The sequence below is a fragment of the Crotalus tigris genome, unplaced genomic scaffold, assembly GCF_016545835.1.
Source record: "Crotalus tigris isolate CLP2741 ecotype Arizona unplaced genomic scaffold, ASM1654583v1 scf7180000019364.2947544272:3078424, whole genome shotgun sequence".
NCBI lineage: Eukaryota > Metazoa > Chordata > Lepidosauria > Squamata > Viperidae > Crotalus > Crotalus tigris.
This window is the reverse complement of record NW_024097500.1, coordinates 2,485,965-2,502,663: the sequence shown is the minus strand read 5'-3', so window position 1 is coordinate 2,502,663 and position 16,699 is coordinate 2,485,965.

The following is a 16,699-nucleotide window of genomic DNA, read 5'->3' as shown; positions in this document are numbered from 1 at the left end:
TCTCTCTCTCTCTCTCTCTCTCTCTCTCTCTCTCTATCTATCTATCTATCTATATATATATATATATATATATATGCACACACACACATAGAGAGAGAGAGAGAGAGAGAGAAGAGAGAGAGAGAGAGGTGTGTGTGTGTGTGTATATATATATATATATATATATATATAAAATGCCCTTGGCAATATTGATTGCAATAAATGTTAACTTTCTATGTGTAGTTAACTGGGAAACCAATTAAGAGCCACATTTAAATTGAGCTGTTGTTTAGAAAGCCCCAGGATCAGTTAGACAAGGAAGATATTTTCAAATGCATGTATTATTTTATTTCTGAAAAACAGTGTATTCGAAAAAAGTTTTCTAAAGAAATTTAATTTTTTAAAAAAGTATATATGTGTGTGTGTGTGTGTGTGTTTGTGTGTGTGTGTATAAAGAATGTTATTTAGGAAGCATACATACAATGTAGGAATCATATATTATTCAAATAAAATGGGGGGGGGGGAATAAAATGAATGCTAAAATCCTTAAGCAGCAAGTTTCTGTTTATATGCCTTATTGCATCCCTCAGTGATGAAGATCCCAGATATTTCCTACCTGGTTCCTCAGTTTTGCATTCAAGAAACAAAATGCGTGTAAAATTATATCAAATTTGCAACGTCTTTTGCAGCTCACAGAGAATTTCTGTGACAGCAGAATGAGATTTTGGGATCTGCTGTGAAGAAGACATTCATCTCATTTTGCATATTGTATTACAGATCAAAAGCATGGGTATTGCCTATGATAAAAATGGGAGACTCAAAGAGGTTATGAACAGGTTATAATGCTTATAATTTTAGGCAGATGTTTCACATTTGTTATTACGCTCAAGATAAAATTAGAAGTCTTTTTTAATGCTTCTCTTTTAGGAAGAATTTATACATTTTGATTCCCGAGTAGGAAAAAAAACTTGTAAAATGTTATATGAAATTAATATATTTCTGTAGTTATTCCTTAAATTGCAGTTAGGTATTTTCTTTTAAAAAAACAGTTAAGTGAAGCCTCTCTAATAGAACTTCACTAATGAAATAAGTTTGAGAGAGGTAAAGAGACATTGGTAATAATCTTGGAGAGCATTTGCAAAAAGCTATTTTTAAATGACAATCTTGGAAATCCTTTTACATTTCCCCCTCCAGGCTTTTGAGGGTATTACTTTGCTACAAAGGTTGTAGAACCTTGATTATTTACTTATTAAGATCTTCTCTCCCCCCCCCCCCACAAAAATGGATATATTACTAACTTAATTATCCAAATGTGCTTTTCTTCTCTTCCGTTTGTAACCTGAATATGGAATTGCTCACAGGTTGATCAGTTCAGATTTTCTAGAAGCAAACTTTTGTTATTTCAACATTTTTCCAGCGTCTACAATGAAAACTTTCCCCATTGTGTTTTGTTCTCTTAAAAAAAAAAAAAAACAATCAGTCAATTCATCTTGCAATGGACTATTAAAATTGTATTAATTCCCATGATGGTTTTTTTTTAAAGGAAAAAAAAGACAGAATTTCTCAAACTGCCCCCACCTTTAGGGAACTGTGTTTTCTATCCTGGTGCTTCCATCTTTATCTATTCAATAGTTTGAGCTAATATGTTTTATACACCTCCTCCTCCCACCTCAGCCCCAAAAGCTTATCAGTCAACAGGCAGCATTTCTGATTCATAGAATGTGATAATAAACTCATTCACAAGACTAACAAACATGCAGTTCCCAGTTATTTACGAGGCAAATTTGCTTGCAATGCCAGGCATCGGAACAGGGGGAGAACCAAGATGGTGTTGATTGATAAATTGACAGGTTAATTTACAAGTCGATAATAGGAGTTAGACCCAGAGGGAGAAATGTACTATCCATGATCTAGCTTGGTTTACAGTGCCATCTGTCTTGCGTTGGCAAATTTGCAGGCGGGACTCTTGAGTTCAGATCAACGATGCAAGCACGCACTTTCCCCCCTCGCAGCACAAAAGGCCCCCTCCTCAATTTACTGCAGTTTAATTTCTTCGTGCATTGACACAATTCACAAAGAAGACCTCCCAGCATCTGATGCCATAACGAGAGAATTGTGAAAGGGCCTTTGTCTCGTAAAATGAAAGACTAATGCTTTTAGCATTGGGGTTTTCTTTTCTCGTTCTCTCTTCCTTGTTTTTTTTCTCCTTCTTCTTCATCTGGCTTGAAAGAGACCCAAAGGAAGATTCTTGTGGGTTTTTAATCGTAATGAATTGTGTGACACTCTGATCGTGGCAGTAACCAACTACAAGAACTATCATTTTTCCAAATTAATATTTATATGTGTTGGCACGGGAACACCCTACTTCTAAAATTAAATGTGCCTTAATCTCTTGCAATAGATGCTCTGAAAATTCCCGTTTCATTTATAGGATTCTAATGAATGGGTATCTTAGTTTTGAATCAACAATATTTCTCACCAGGTGGAGGGAAGGCCCTTAAATTCCTGGTTTATGAAAGAAAAACCATCATTATAATAAAGCATTCTTCATCTTGCTTTCAAAAAGGAGAAAGCAGGAATCAAGTTTCTCAAACCATCCTGAAATTTGATGGATTTTAATATCAAAGAATATTTGCAGCCCAGAAACTTTGTAGGTGCTTTTGTTACTCAAAATTAAGGGGACGTGTGTCTCCTGCAACATTGCAGGATTCCAATGACTTTATTTCAGAGTATTCATGTTTAAAACCAAATGTAATATTTTTCCCCTCTTTACATGTGCATGATAACTGCAATGCATTTTTGCAGTTTTTGTTTCTGGGATAAAGGAAAGGGAGCAATGTTGTGAAAATGAACAATGTTTTTGACAGCTTTAGCTTTTAGTTTTAAAAATAAAGTGCTGGTGCCTTTGTTCATATGCACTTTGAAACAAACTGTGCCATTGTGTGAAGTGTGATCAAAACCTTTTAAAATTAGAGTTTCGGAATCTACACTCAGTGAACTGATGTTATTCATAAACACACACACATTTATGTACGTACGTACATACACATATGAAGAGAGAGACAGATTGAGATTCAACATAAAATATTTTCAAGTAAGCATTTAAAGTTGAAATGAGAGATTACAGCTTGCAATCTTGTCATTTTTTTGGTCAACGTAAGTTTGTTGCATTGTTTCCCTGCTTTATTTTTAGTGAAATATCTTTACAATATAACCACTCCTTCAAAATCCCAAATTGTTAGGGATTCACCATCCTTAAATTCATATGTGATTCTGTCTTAAATACAGGAGAGAGAGAGAGAGAGATGATAGATAGATAGATAAATAGAGAGAGAGAAAAATAGAGAGATAGATAGAGATATAGAGAGAGATGATAGAGATAAATAAATATATAAATAGAGAGAGCAAGATAGAGACAGAGGGGGAGAGAAAGACACATACACATTTATATTTACAGCACATCCTAGCTTCAGCTTCCTTGGTGCACCCTGCAAAGAGTGAATTAAGAACTCATTGCAGCTGCTGTTCTCTGCCAGATTCAGAGCAAGACCATTTTGAAGCTGCATCTGGCATCCCAAGCTAAATTTTGCTCTCTTCGTCCAACCGAAGTTAATGCTGAAAGCTGGAAAGGAATGACCAGGAGTGTTCAAAGCCCTTCTCAGACCACAGACTCCACTTTCTGGACAGCGCTGTCACCTTGGAGCCTCAGAACCCACCTCCTCTTCTGCAGTTTTGTCACAAGAGGAAAACCCTTGTGGGATCCTGAATCGCCAGAGAAGTCTGATCTTTTGCTTGCCCACTCCAGTCCTCACCCCACAGTGTCCCCTTCCACAACCTCTCTGCTGATCCCAGGCCTTCTGACACGCCCCCCCCCCCAGCTGTACAAACAGCACTTTCCCTCCAACTCATCCACCTCTGCTGCTTCAGCACTCATCACCTCCCTCTTTTGATGGCATGCAACAGGATGTATTTCTGCAAATTGCCCTCTGGAGCAGAGGAAGATGTTTTTTTAGAAGTGATTTAAAACAGGGTGGTGGGTGGTGGGTGGGAGAGAAATAGGGGGAAAATCCATGATGGCTTCCCAAAGCTGTCTTTAAAAGGGGGTATGCTTGAAAAGTTGACCTTTAAAAAAAAAAGATTAAATGTGCTTTTTTCTCTCCCTCTCACACCAGTAGGACTAACCTTCTGAAACATAGGAATTTCTTAGCTCTGTGCGTCTGATAGTTCGAGACATCAAATCAATCCGAGTTATTGTTTCAAGAAAATCTCTCTTTTTCTCCCAGGCCAGTCTTCATTTCTCTCATCTTGTGAAAAGGAAAAATGTCACTTTGTTGTTGTTGTTTCGTTGCAAGCAATCAGGTATTTCTTTTAATTTGAGTTTCCTTCTTGGCATAATTTGGATCAAGGCCAAGAGAAGATGAATGCCCAAACCTTTGTCCCTGCTGGGAACTCAACCCAAGAATGTGTCAGCAATGATAATGGGAAAACAAATTCCTCTGAACATCTTCTCTCAGTCACATGTGAGTATTCCTTCTGTATTCTGGAATTTCAGACGCCCTAAATGGGCTCCAAAGGAGGGAGGAATTCAAAACTTTCCTGGAATTTTCAGTATTTCACATTTTTAATTAGCTAAAGGGACAGCAATTGTGTCCTTTTCTGCTTTGGTGATTTCATAACAGGCCATTCCCTGATTGATTTGATGTTAGTTGACTTCATTACCAGATGGGTTGTTAATTGGAGAGCTATCCTGTTCGTGAAGTTCTGGAATTTACACTTATAATTAAAAGCCAGAGCAAGAGATTAGGAAACCAGAATTTGATACCTGATCATAAGCAATTTTGAAACTCCCAAAAGTGCTTTTCAAAAAGGCAACTGGACTTTGTTTTTCCTTGAAGACTGAATTGAAGAAGCTTCTTGGATGAAATGTGAAATGTCTTCAAGGAAAAACAAGTCCAATTGCCTTTTGAAAAAGCACCTTTGAGACAACCATGACCTGGATGACTGAGAATTTCCATAGAAATTTTGAAACTCACAAGCATAGCAGAGAAGTCATGGAAAGGATTACCAATTCCCAATTCTCTGACCCCAGGATCTGTAATTCATAGCTATACCATCTCTGAATGATGTAGCCCAACCCAATAGGAAGACTATTAATAGAATATTATAATATGAAAGAATGGCTGGTTTTTTTTGTTTCCAGACAACCAAAGGGAGTAATAACAATCACTTAACTACTAAAAGCCTCTTGATATCTTTCTAGTATATCAAACTAGATGTATTAGTGATAGACAGGGAGAAACAAAGAGGAAGAATTCTTGGTATTTCCTTTTCATTGTTACCCTTTGAGAAAAAGTTGACTTCCAATTTCATTTCTTTTTTTCTTTTTCTTCTTTCAAAGAATACAAATAAATAATGCTTGTATGGTTAAGAAGGGTTGTCTGATATCTAACATAAGTGGAATTTTCATGTTGTCCTCCTTTGGTATAAATACACACTTCAGATGGGTTTCAATGCATGCATTCACCCTGAAGAAATGCCTCTGGACAAGCACAGGGATACCACATTGTTGTGAGATTGCCTTGTGGGTTTGTTTGTTTTTTGTTTTTTATTTTTTTTGCAAATTTTCTTTTGATCTTCTCACAGCGTCACAACACTGCAGAGAGTTTCATTCTTAATCCTTCCCTTTAGTCAATGCCTTAAGCATACTTTTCCCTCCCTTGGTTAAGTAAGACTTGAGTGAAACTTTGATCTCTAAATTTTTTTTTTACAGGGATCTATATAATAGTTTGTCTGCGATAAAAATGGCTCTGTCTGAGATGGCCAGGAATTTGAAACACATCTGAAGCTGTCTGCAATGGGGTCTTTTCGGTGTTAGCACCACATTTATAGGAATTTTCTTTCCCAAAAAAAAAAAAAAAAATCCTGATGCCCTATGCAGTTCTCAAGAGCAGGTAAATTCTTTAATTTCTAAACAAGAGAATAGAATAGAATAGAATAGAATAGAATAGAATAGAATAGAATAGAATAGAATAGAATCTGGAAGGGACCTTGGAGGTCTTCTAGTCCAGCCCCCTGCTCAAGCAGGAGAACCTATACCATCTCAGACAGGTGAATGTACAGTCTCTTCTTAAAAATCTCCAGTGATGGAGCGCCCACAATTTCTGAAAGCAAGTTGTTCCACTGGTTGATTGTCCTCACTGTCAGTTTGGAAATTTGGACTATTTGTTCCTGTCTATTGTTTATTGACAATCTTTCTTATCTGTTTTGGGTATTATTATTACTATTTTAAATTGAGATTGATTCTTTTGGCTCATTTTATTTGGAACCACTACCTTCACGGATTATTTCAAGATCCATCCTTATGCAAACTGACAAATTTCAAAACAACCAAGAGTTTACAGAGGTTGCCATAGCAAGTTAATATTTAATCATATTTTCTTGAGTTTCTTGAGTCTCACATCCTTAGTTTTCACCTGAAATACAATTCAATCTAATATCTAAGGAAAGTATTTATGTTTAATATGACAAGTACAAACTCTCAGGTGAGACAAGATTTTTTTTTCAATGTTCTTTCTCTTCATCTTTTATTTGCTTTTAAATTGTATTTAGCTTTTATTTGAAGTTCAAGAATGAAGGGTCAACATGGGAAGATTCCCCAAACAGGTTAATTTTAAAAACTGATGTAATGTAGAGCCAGGTATGCTGTTTTAGGTAAGTGAGGAGCCCAAAAACAAATATTCTTAATATAATTTGTGGATGCATGCACCTCTACCAGTAAATAATAATTTATTCAGAATCAATATGTTTTCAGTATTTTCTGTGGATGGCAAAATGTGAAACGTGATAAGCTGAAATAGGGAAAGCAAGAAGAAAGCGAGAAGAAACTGTAGATTTAATAGGCATCTCTTCAATTGTATAAAAAAATATTCAAGAATGTTTTCAGGGAAGAGAGAGAGAGGAAAAAAAAATAAGATCAAACATGTCATCATAACTGCACAATGAAGTTCCCTTTCAGAGAACTGAAAATCCCCCCTCTAGACCAAGTTTTCTTTTGAGCCTCTAAGAAATAGTGGCAGAGCCTGTAAGGAGAAAGAACTAGGAAAGTTATAATTTTGTTTGATTTGAAACAGGCACCCAAAGGCCCTTTAGGAGAGGATCACTTAAAAGAAATGATGACTGCCATCTAGAATCAGCTGTCTTTGCTGTGGCAGACTGAATGGAACATATCTTGTGAAACTGTCTGTGAAGTAGCTCAGATACAGATGTCAAAAAATTGGGGATATTTAGGCTTGAGACATGCTATAAAATAATACTTGCAGCTCCATCTTTCTCTTTGTCTCTCTCAGTCTCTCTCTCTCTCTCTTGCTCATTCACTCTCACACACAAATCTACCTGTATCCATCCATCCATCCATCCATCTATCTATCTATCTATCTATCTATCTATCTATCTATCTATCTGGGGAGGGTACATGGGGAGGATGTATATTTAAAAAAACCAATTATTATTACTCAGCAAGTACTACGGGCTGAATTGGTAAAAGAAAGCTCAGGATCATATTGGTTGGAAACAAGAAGAGGCCGTCATCCTGCAGTGGATAGGAAAAGGCTAGAACGATGATGATGATGATGATGATGATGATGATGATGATGATGATGATATTATGACATTAGAATGAAACTCAGAATACACATTTTTCCTGCTGCTATGGGTAGTGGGGCACACAGCCAACCAAACACCTGAAATACATTGTGTTTTGTTGCTTAGGTCTCTCTTTTGTCCAAGAACCAGCCTTTAAAACCTGTGCCCTGGCCTAAATACCTTTTCTCCTCACTTCACTCCTGCATTTAAATACCGAAAGATCAACCAGTCCTGGCTGATTTGTAACAACATGGGAAACGTAGTATTTTCGGTCTCTATTATATCTTCTCCCTACAGATTTGGAAATGCATTACTTCCATTTTTGAAAACCAACAGTTCTTCATAGATTGTCCCTGCAAATCCATGCCTGGCCTTTTTCTTCCTGACTCTGTAGCTCTGCCAGGATTTGACATTCAAATGGTGGCAGGTGTCCCTGTGGGTCTGTGGCATCCCTCATATATTTCATTTGTTCCTTAGCTTCCCCATTACTCCAACTCAGCAATTGCAGTGAAATTTCCCTACCAGAAAAGCCTGAAGCTATTTCAATCTCTGCCCGACTCTCTGGCTTAATCAGATGCCAAAGGCTTTAATGTATCCACCCATCCCATAAGAAAGATCGCTGTTCACCAACAGCAGCCTGGAGCCCAAGCCAGTGGTCTGTCACTACAGTTCTGCTTCATGATGCTACAATCGCCGAAACTAACAAACGCTTCATGTGGGTCAATTGTGACAGGACTAAATGACCATTTGGCTTGCAATCTATAATTCTGGACCAAAGGGGTAGAAATTAGAACTTAAATCTATAATTATGTGACCTCTGCATGAACAGAATAGAATGGGGCTACTCTGATCGACTAGAATGTGGCTACTATTCTCCAAAGCATCTGAAGGCAGGACAAGAAGCAATGGATGGAAACTAATCAAGGAGAGAAGCAACCTAGAACCAAGGAGAAACTTCCCAACAAGGAGAACAATTAACCAGTGGAACAGCTTGCCTTCAGAAGTTGTGGGTGCTCCATCACTAGAGGTTTTAAGAAGAGATTTTTTTGAAATAATATAGGGTTTCCTGCTTGAGTAGGGGACTGGATTAAAAGACCTCCAAAATCCCTTTCATTTCTATTATTGTTTCCCAATGAACCTTATTTTTAGTTGACACTGTTGTTGCTTTGAGGGGCTCTCAGGTTCAAAGGCCTTTTGAGGTTCTCCATCAAATTAGTAGGTGGAGAAACTGGGTGAATGTTTCCTCTGAATCTCTCCAAGTATTCTCCAAGTATACTCCAAATTTGACCTTTGGAGGTCTTCCCCCAGGTGGAGTGAAAATGAAGAGGACATCAAAACTTGTAGAAAGGTGGGGAAATGATCTTAGAAAGAAAAGCAGAACATTCATACACACCCTCCTCATCAATGTATAATGTTCAAGTGAACACGTTCTTAGGTATAAATTATGCCAAAGAAAATGGAAAGTGATTCCTAGATGTTTGAGCAAAAAGTATTTGCTTATTTATGATGGTAGTATTACAAATGGTACGTCCAAGTGTAGCCTAAAGCAGAAGAGCATCAACTTAGTTTCTCCAGGAACAGGACAGACCTAAGAGTTTAAGACATTTCTAAAAGACTTTGGAACTTAAACACTAATTTCCTGCGCAAAATTATTACGCCAACTTTTTCCACTCTCCCCCTTTGTGTGTTTGCATGTGTGTTTCTATAAGACATCTGACTACCAACCTTTCACTTTAGCAATAAATGCTTTGCTACTGTGCTAAGTAATATAATTCTATTTCAATTAATTTTCTCATAAACACATACGGTCGTGTGCTACATATAGCCTATTTTTTAATCTCCCAGGAGCTCTTCACCATTTTTCTCCCTTGCAGCAATCTTTCTGATTTATATTCGTGCTAGTGTTAGAATTATCATTATACCTTTGGTTTGTGTTCCTGAGCCCCATGGAGAAGAGGGTATCCTATTTCCATGACCTGTCTGAATTTAAAAATACCTACTGTGTTATGTCAAGGAAAATGAGAAACAGGTTGTTTCCCAAACCAGATACCATACATTTGATACATGGCCCTTCTTTTGTTTTAGTCACAGTAGACTAAGCTAGATCTCATTTGCTGGATTTTAATTTTTAAATGTTCTTAGCTTGGAAATCTGTGGGAACCCCCTAGTTTAGAGCAGGATAGGTCAAATCAGATTGTATGAGCTTGTATGTTGCACAAAATCAGACGACTGAGATGTAGTTGATATACCATCCTTAAATAAACCCTGACTTAGCATGTTGTGTGGATCCAACATGCACAATTTTCAATAGAGTCAGCATCTGGGCAAGCTTTCTCTGAAGTAATCAGTACAGTGTTTCAGGGGTACAGTATTTCCAGGTGCCCCAAATAAATGCAATTCTGGAAACTTTGATTCCAGTATCCCCAAGCTGATACAGCTTCAACTTCCTATTTTTACTTGATATGTGATCAGTGTGACTAACACTGATGGTGTTACCTAGTTGGGAATGAAATGTCTGCAAGAAAATAACCAAGCTCTGAGAGCACCCTATCCCTTTGATCATATGGGATCAAAGTCATTTTCAAGCATTTTCCACCCCTAAAAAAACGCATTCTTTCAATGGCTGATTGTTCATTGTCTGGGACATAGAATAAAAGCATCATTTTAATGCTCACAATGGTCTAACTTACTGTTCCATTGGTAGCATTTGGGAACTATAATGATTCCTCCTGCTGTTTTTATATCTATGAAGAGTGGTCAAGCACATATGGAGAACCACCTTCCTGGAGAAAGCTGGTTTATGATATGAATACACTTGGAATACTGTGTCCAGTTCTGATCACCATGATACAAAAAAGATGTTGAGATCCTAGAAAGAGTGCAGAGAAGAGCAACAAAGATGATAAAGGAACTGGGGGCTAAATGCTATGATGAACAATTAAGGAAGCTAGGTATTGTCAAAGAGAAGGATTGGGGGGACATGATAATTGTCTTATGGTACCTGAGGGGTTGTCACAGGGAAGAGGGGTTCTCCAAAGCATCAAAGAGCAGGCAGGAAGCAATGCATGAAAGCTCATCAGATAGTTATCCATCCTGAAAATAAGCCCATCTCAGATAAACGGTTGCTCAATCTTTTCTTGAAAACCACCAGCAACGGAGAGACAAGTTCTTTCACTGATTAATTGTTCAGCATCTTTTTTGTCTCTTGGTGCCCAGAACTGGACGCAGAATTCACTGGTGCGCTTCAAACACCGACTCCGGCTTTGTAGCTTTAGATACAAAATGCTGCACTGAAGTTCAACAGGCGACGCGTTTTGTGGTGAAGAGCTCAGAACCTGGACAGTCAGGGCTACTGAAAATACAACCCCCAAATCAACCCCTGGCTTCATTTTTCTGAAGGCTTCTTGCATTCCGCTCGATGGGACCTACGATCTGTACTTTTTTTTTTTTCTGCCGCTCTTTCCTTGAAAGCAGGAAGTACCTTCCTGCCTGCTTGTGGCTATGAAAGTGGGGCCATGTTTTTTTATGCACGATCAATGACAAAGGCTGGTTCCCATGTATGGCTGCAGGGACAAGTGCAGTCTCTGAAGATGTGAGTTAGATCTCTTTCATAGCACTGAAGATAACTTTATTCAGCCTCTAATACCGATTCCTGCCCCAGGAGAAGCAGAGTCTCCGGAACTCTCCAAAGCCCATTTGATGCCAAGGCTTTTCAATCATTGGATAACGAGTCTCTTGGGGAGCAAGGAGGAATTTATGCTATTAATGCAACCAATCAGAGATTCTTGACCATCCTTTTCAGTGGCAATACTGGCTCTTTCTCTCTCTTTCTCTGGAAGAGTCGGTGACTTGTACTCTCGAGGTTTTCTCATTAGCTCAGGGCATTAGAGTTGAGTGGACTCTTTTTTATTATTATTATTTTGAACTCTTCAGTGGTTCAATTGGGCGAAGGCAAAACCATTTGGATGGGAAGTCAGAGCAGGGAGAAAATCCTTTTATGAGCCCCATATCTGAACAGATTCAGACTATGAAGGCTTGCTTTAAGACTTTTACGCAGCCCATCCGGCTCATGAGTCTGCCTTTCTCATAATCTGGGTTTTACTAAGCTGTGTTTTTCAGGATCGTGAAAGGACAGCAAACAAACAATCAAATCATTAGGTAACATCCTTAGAAATTATTTGTGACCTCGCCACGCGCAATCTACCCTTTGGTTGTTGTTTTTTTTTTGTTAGATTTTTATCCATCTTCATTACTTTATAGATTACTCAACATACATCATTCTCTTTCCTGCTCCTGTTTTCCCCACAACAACAACTCTGTGAGGTGAGTTGGCTGAGAGAGAGTGGCAGAAAATGGGGCTGCAATTTCTAGAAGCGAGACGTGGGCCAATGTAGGGCAGCAAGAAAGTGTGGACCAGCGGTTGCTGTGCAGAAGAAGGAAGGAAAGAAGAAAGGAAGGAAGGAAAGAAGGAAAGAAGGAAGGACAAATAGCTATCCAGTCTCTTCTTGAAAGCTTCTATTGATGGGGCATCGGCAACTTCTGAAGGCAAGTTTGTATCATGGTTACTGTGGGTTTTCTCGCGCCCAGCGGTCTCCCATGGGTGTTGAAGAACAGACACGTACACGTGGTTTCCTCGGGATGGGAGCCTCAAACAAAGCCGAAGCATCCCTTTTATTGTGTTATCAGAAGGCGGGTTTATAGGCACCTGGTGACCACCTTACACCAACCACATTTGTCATGACACAGCATATTAGCATATTACACGTGCTAACTTTGTTTTGCACACGCTACTATACAGCTGTTGCACACGGCACTAACAAACACCAAAACAACATTCCATTGCACCGCACGGCACAAACTTGTTTTTTCACTTTTGACTTCCGCATACCTTGGCCTACTGCAGCTGATGACTCAGCCTAACAGGCCAGATAACCCAGATAACTCCAACAGGTTACCAAAACTGGATGCAGTCAATCTCCTTTCTCCAAGAATTCTTGGTGCTCCCTAAGTTTTTCCTGGTGTTATAATCTGATTTTTCCTGCCTTCCTTTCTCTTTTTCTGTTGACTTCCACCCCTTATTATCTACCTTAGTGACAAGGTTTAGGAGAGGGTTTTTTTTTTCCCCAACAGCCTTAGGCATGGCTGTCTCTCTGAAGTCCCAAGTCCCTCTAACAAAGAAACAAGGTGACATCTTACTTCTCCAGACACAAACCACACACGACTCAAGCCCAATCGCTCCTTTGCTCTTCCTCCAACCCCGAATGATCTAATCTGACATCCATCAGTGCCAGTAGTGGAATTTTGATAAACCACAGTTGTCTGCTGTGTGCCTCAACATCTGTATTTTTTCACACCAGAGGCAAATGTCTTCCCTGGGAGAAGGAGAGATGGGAACAGCCCACTGTGTGAGCAAGCAGACAAACGGCAGTACAATCCCAGGGATCATTCTAAATAGATTGCTTTTTTTTCAGCAATCACAGATGGCAGATCGGGACTGTCTCTTAGCTGGCCTACGTCCCTTCTCACCCCTATCAGAACTCCAGTGAACTATTTCTTTGTTGTGGATTTCACTGAGAGCTAAACAGGTATCCTTGCATGCTATGAAATGTGGCTGATACTTCCCCCTGGGTAAACGGGTATAGGCATCTCAATGTGAATGATAGTGTCACTTTATACTGCACTGGTGAGATCACACTTGGAATGCAATATTCAGTTTTGGTCACCATGATAGAAAAAAGACCCCAGAAAGACTGCAGAGAAGAGCAAGAGAATGAGGAATTAGATAGATCTAGTCCAATGAAGAGAAGGGGTGACTTTCACAGGATTCTTCCAATATTCGAGGGGTTGTCACAGAGAAGATGGGATAACCCAGGGGTCTTCAAACTTGGCAACTTTAAGACTTGTGGACTTCAACTCCCAGAATTCCTCAGCCAGCCAGAGACAGAGATAGGGATAGAGAGAGGGAGAGGGAGAGGGAGGGAGGGAGAGAGGGGGGGCAGTTCTAAAAATGAGATTTGATACAAGAGTATGTTTGTATGTATTTTTTTGATTAAATGACTGTGCTTTTCCATACGGTAATACATTTTCTGCACTGCATAGATCTGTAGGTATCTGTAAAGAAAAGAATATATGACAATATTTCAATCAATGGTCAATTCAAGCTATACTTGCACTCCAAGTTGAAATCCAGGCCAAATGTTGCTCCACTTAAAAATTAGTTCACTTAATTGATATTGATTGAATACAATTTTCAGGCTAATGCGGGCTCCAAAAATGCTTTCCATCTTCCCATTCCCACCCCTGCCTTTAAATCCTGGAATAATATTCATCTCCATTGCAAATCTTTGAGCCAATGCTATTAATCAACTCCAAAAATTTAATGAAAGCACAATAGAAATATAGGAGCCATTTTTAAAATGTTAAAAATGATGGGATTTGCTACTCTACAAGCCTATTTCCACACTTTCATGAAAGTAAACAGACCAATGTTACTTCTGACAAAGTTGATGGATGTGTGGATAGATGGATGGATAGATGGATTGATGGATGGAAGGAAGGAAGAAAGGAAGGAAGAAAGGAAGGAAGGAAGGAAGGAAGGAAGGAAGGAAGGAAAGATAAAACAGACTGTTGGATGTTGACTTTGCTCACAGTTGAAACCTCTTCCTGTTTAAAGGACTACTCTAGCTTTTTGCCCCAGAGCAAGTCTGTTAAACTGCATGCAACAATCTCATTTTCTAGAATGATTCCTAGACCAAAAATCCTAAAACAGGTCACGACAGCAAAGATTTTGAAAAGAAGAAGAAGAAGAAGAAGAAGAAGAAGAAGAAGAAGAAGAAGAAGAAGAAGAAGAAGAAGAAGAAGAAGAAGAAGAAGAAGAAGAAGAAGAAGAAGAAGAAGAAGAAGAAGAAGAAGAAGAAGAAGAAGAAGAAGACGAAGAAGAAGAAGAAGAAGAAGAAGAAGAAGAAGAAGAAGAAGAAGAAGAAGAAGAAGAAGAAGAAGAAGAAGAAGAAGAAGAAGAAGAAGAAGAAGAAGAAGAAGAATGCTAGAGATAGAAGAGAGAAAAGATTTGGGGAGAAAAAAAATTAAGGCTTTTCTTCTTCCCCTTTAAAGCAAAAGCTAAAGCGAGAGAATGCAGCTCGCTGTAATAAAATAAGAGAACGAAGTTAAACCATTGACCCATGTCAGCAGTGAAAAGCCAGAGATTAGAAAATGTTTCATGCTAATTTCCATGGAGATTTCTTTAATTTATTGAAAATTACTTTCTTCTGCTTTGATTTGTCCAGCTGCCTGCCCTCTCTCAGCTTCCTCACGGTGGTCCTTGCCATCAAGACAGACTCAATATGGGCTGTGTTTGCCCCCACACTGTGCCCGGCCTTCATAAGATTACTGAAGCGATTCTGACGTCTCTATCACTTTGCACCACTACAATAGATGCTCTTCATTACTCTCTCCTGCCAGCCAGGGGCTCTCTCTCTCTCTCTCTCTCTCTCTCTCTCTCTCTCCTTTTCTTAGGATTCTTGTCACATGATCTCCTCATTGTGGGCATCTTTACTACCCTGATAGCTGTCCTCCGCCGCCCCCCTCCTCCTCCTCCTCCTCCATCTTTCCCTTCTGATCAGTTCAGCTTGGCGTTTCTTATCAAAGACAATTTGTGGGTCATTGAGCTGTGGACAAGGAATATGGAGTTATCAAGAGTAGCAATATCATAATTAAGAGGGAGGGAAAGAGAGAGGGCTAGGGAAGCATGCTAAACTGAGGCCCATCCTCACCATCCTCGTTTGGGGGGCAGGGGCAACCAGGGAGCCCTTTAGCTTCATTGGGAAACTTGTAAACAAAAAAACATTTGGTTTTTGAAATGCAAGGTTTAAACATGCAAATTCCTTGCAGGCACCTTTCCTGATCTTGCTAGCTATAAAAGGTCAAGAGAAGGGGAGGGGGGCTTTGGGGGAGCAGGAAGGGGAGAAAGGTAGGTGAATTGTAGTGCGTAGATATGAATGGACCTTAGCATGCAGGCTGGCCTTGGGATATTTCCAGCTATTTTTACAGCATTAAATTTCACAGCTTCTGGCTTTGGGGCGGAGAGGGGAACCTCATCTGGAGAATTTGCATTCTTCCAATTGATCCTGCTTAATAGGTAATGATTCCTCGGTATGTGTGCCATGTGGCTGGTTTGTATCAAACGTGTGCGAGAGAATGCATAATGAGAGGCATTATTAGGCTAGCAAAATGATGCTGGCCCACCTGAAAGGTTTGTCACTTCTGGGTAGCTTAAACAGGCTGTGGCAGCTCATAATTCGCATCAACAAAACTCCCTTTTTATGACCCTGTAGTTCCTATTCAGGATAGAGTTGGGGCAGCTGGATGATGCTGAAAGTTGACTGGATGGATGCCCTTCCTGATGCCTATACTGAGTTCATAGCAGATGTTTTTTTCTTTGCGCCCTGAGAGAGAAATAGCTGCCACTATCTAGAATTAAACTCTCAACTTTCTGAGTGGGAGGAGAACATCATCACTCATCATTAGGCTACCAGGCTGCTCCATAACTCGGATAAATGATGGTTACAAATAAACAGAGACTCTCAAATAACTTGTAAGTTGTTCTCCTTGAGGCAGAGTGTGAGAGGTCTCTATACATTTGACAAACACAGTTGGACTGCTCAGGTAAACATTTTTGGAAACCACACCACAATCTTCCAGATCTTTAATACACTGTTTAAGTGCACTAAGTATATTATAGCAGCACCAAAGTTTAACATTGCCTCTCATTGCAAATGCCATCCGTAACCATTCAAATTTAAATTTTCTTATTAAAGCCTTGTTTTTTTTACAGCTCCACGTTCAGCCTACCCAGGTCCACCTTTGTCTCTTGAGAATTCTGTGAGATTTTTGGCATTAGGTACAGGGTGATTCACCTTTGCTCCTGACTGGGAAGAAATTGGGCTGGAAGGCTGTTTAAAATTCATAGATGCTACCCTACTTAACTGGGTAGCAAGCCATTATCCAAGCAAAACCTTTGGCAGGTGATAGTAACTCCTTCTGGAGTATTGGGTAAAGGCAGGGCAATATCCCTAGCTGCATT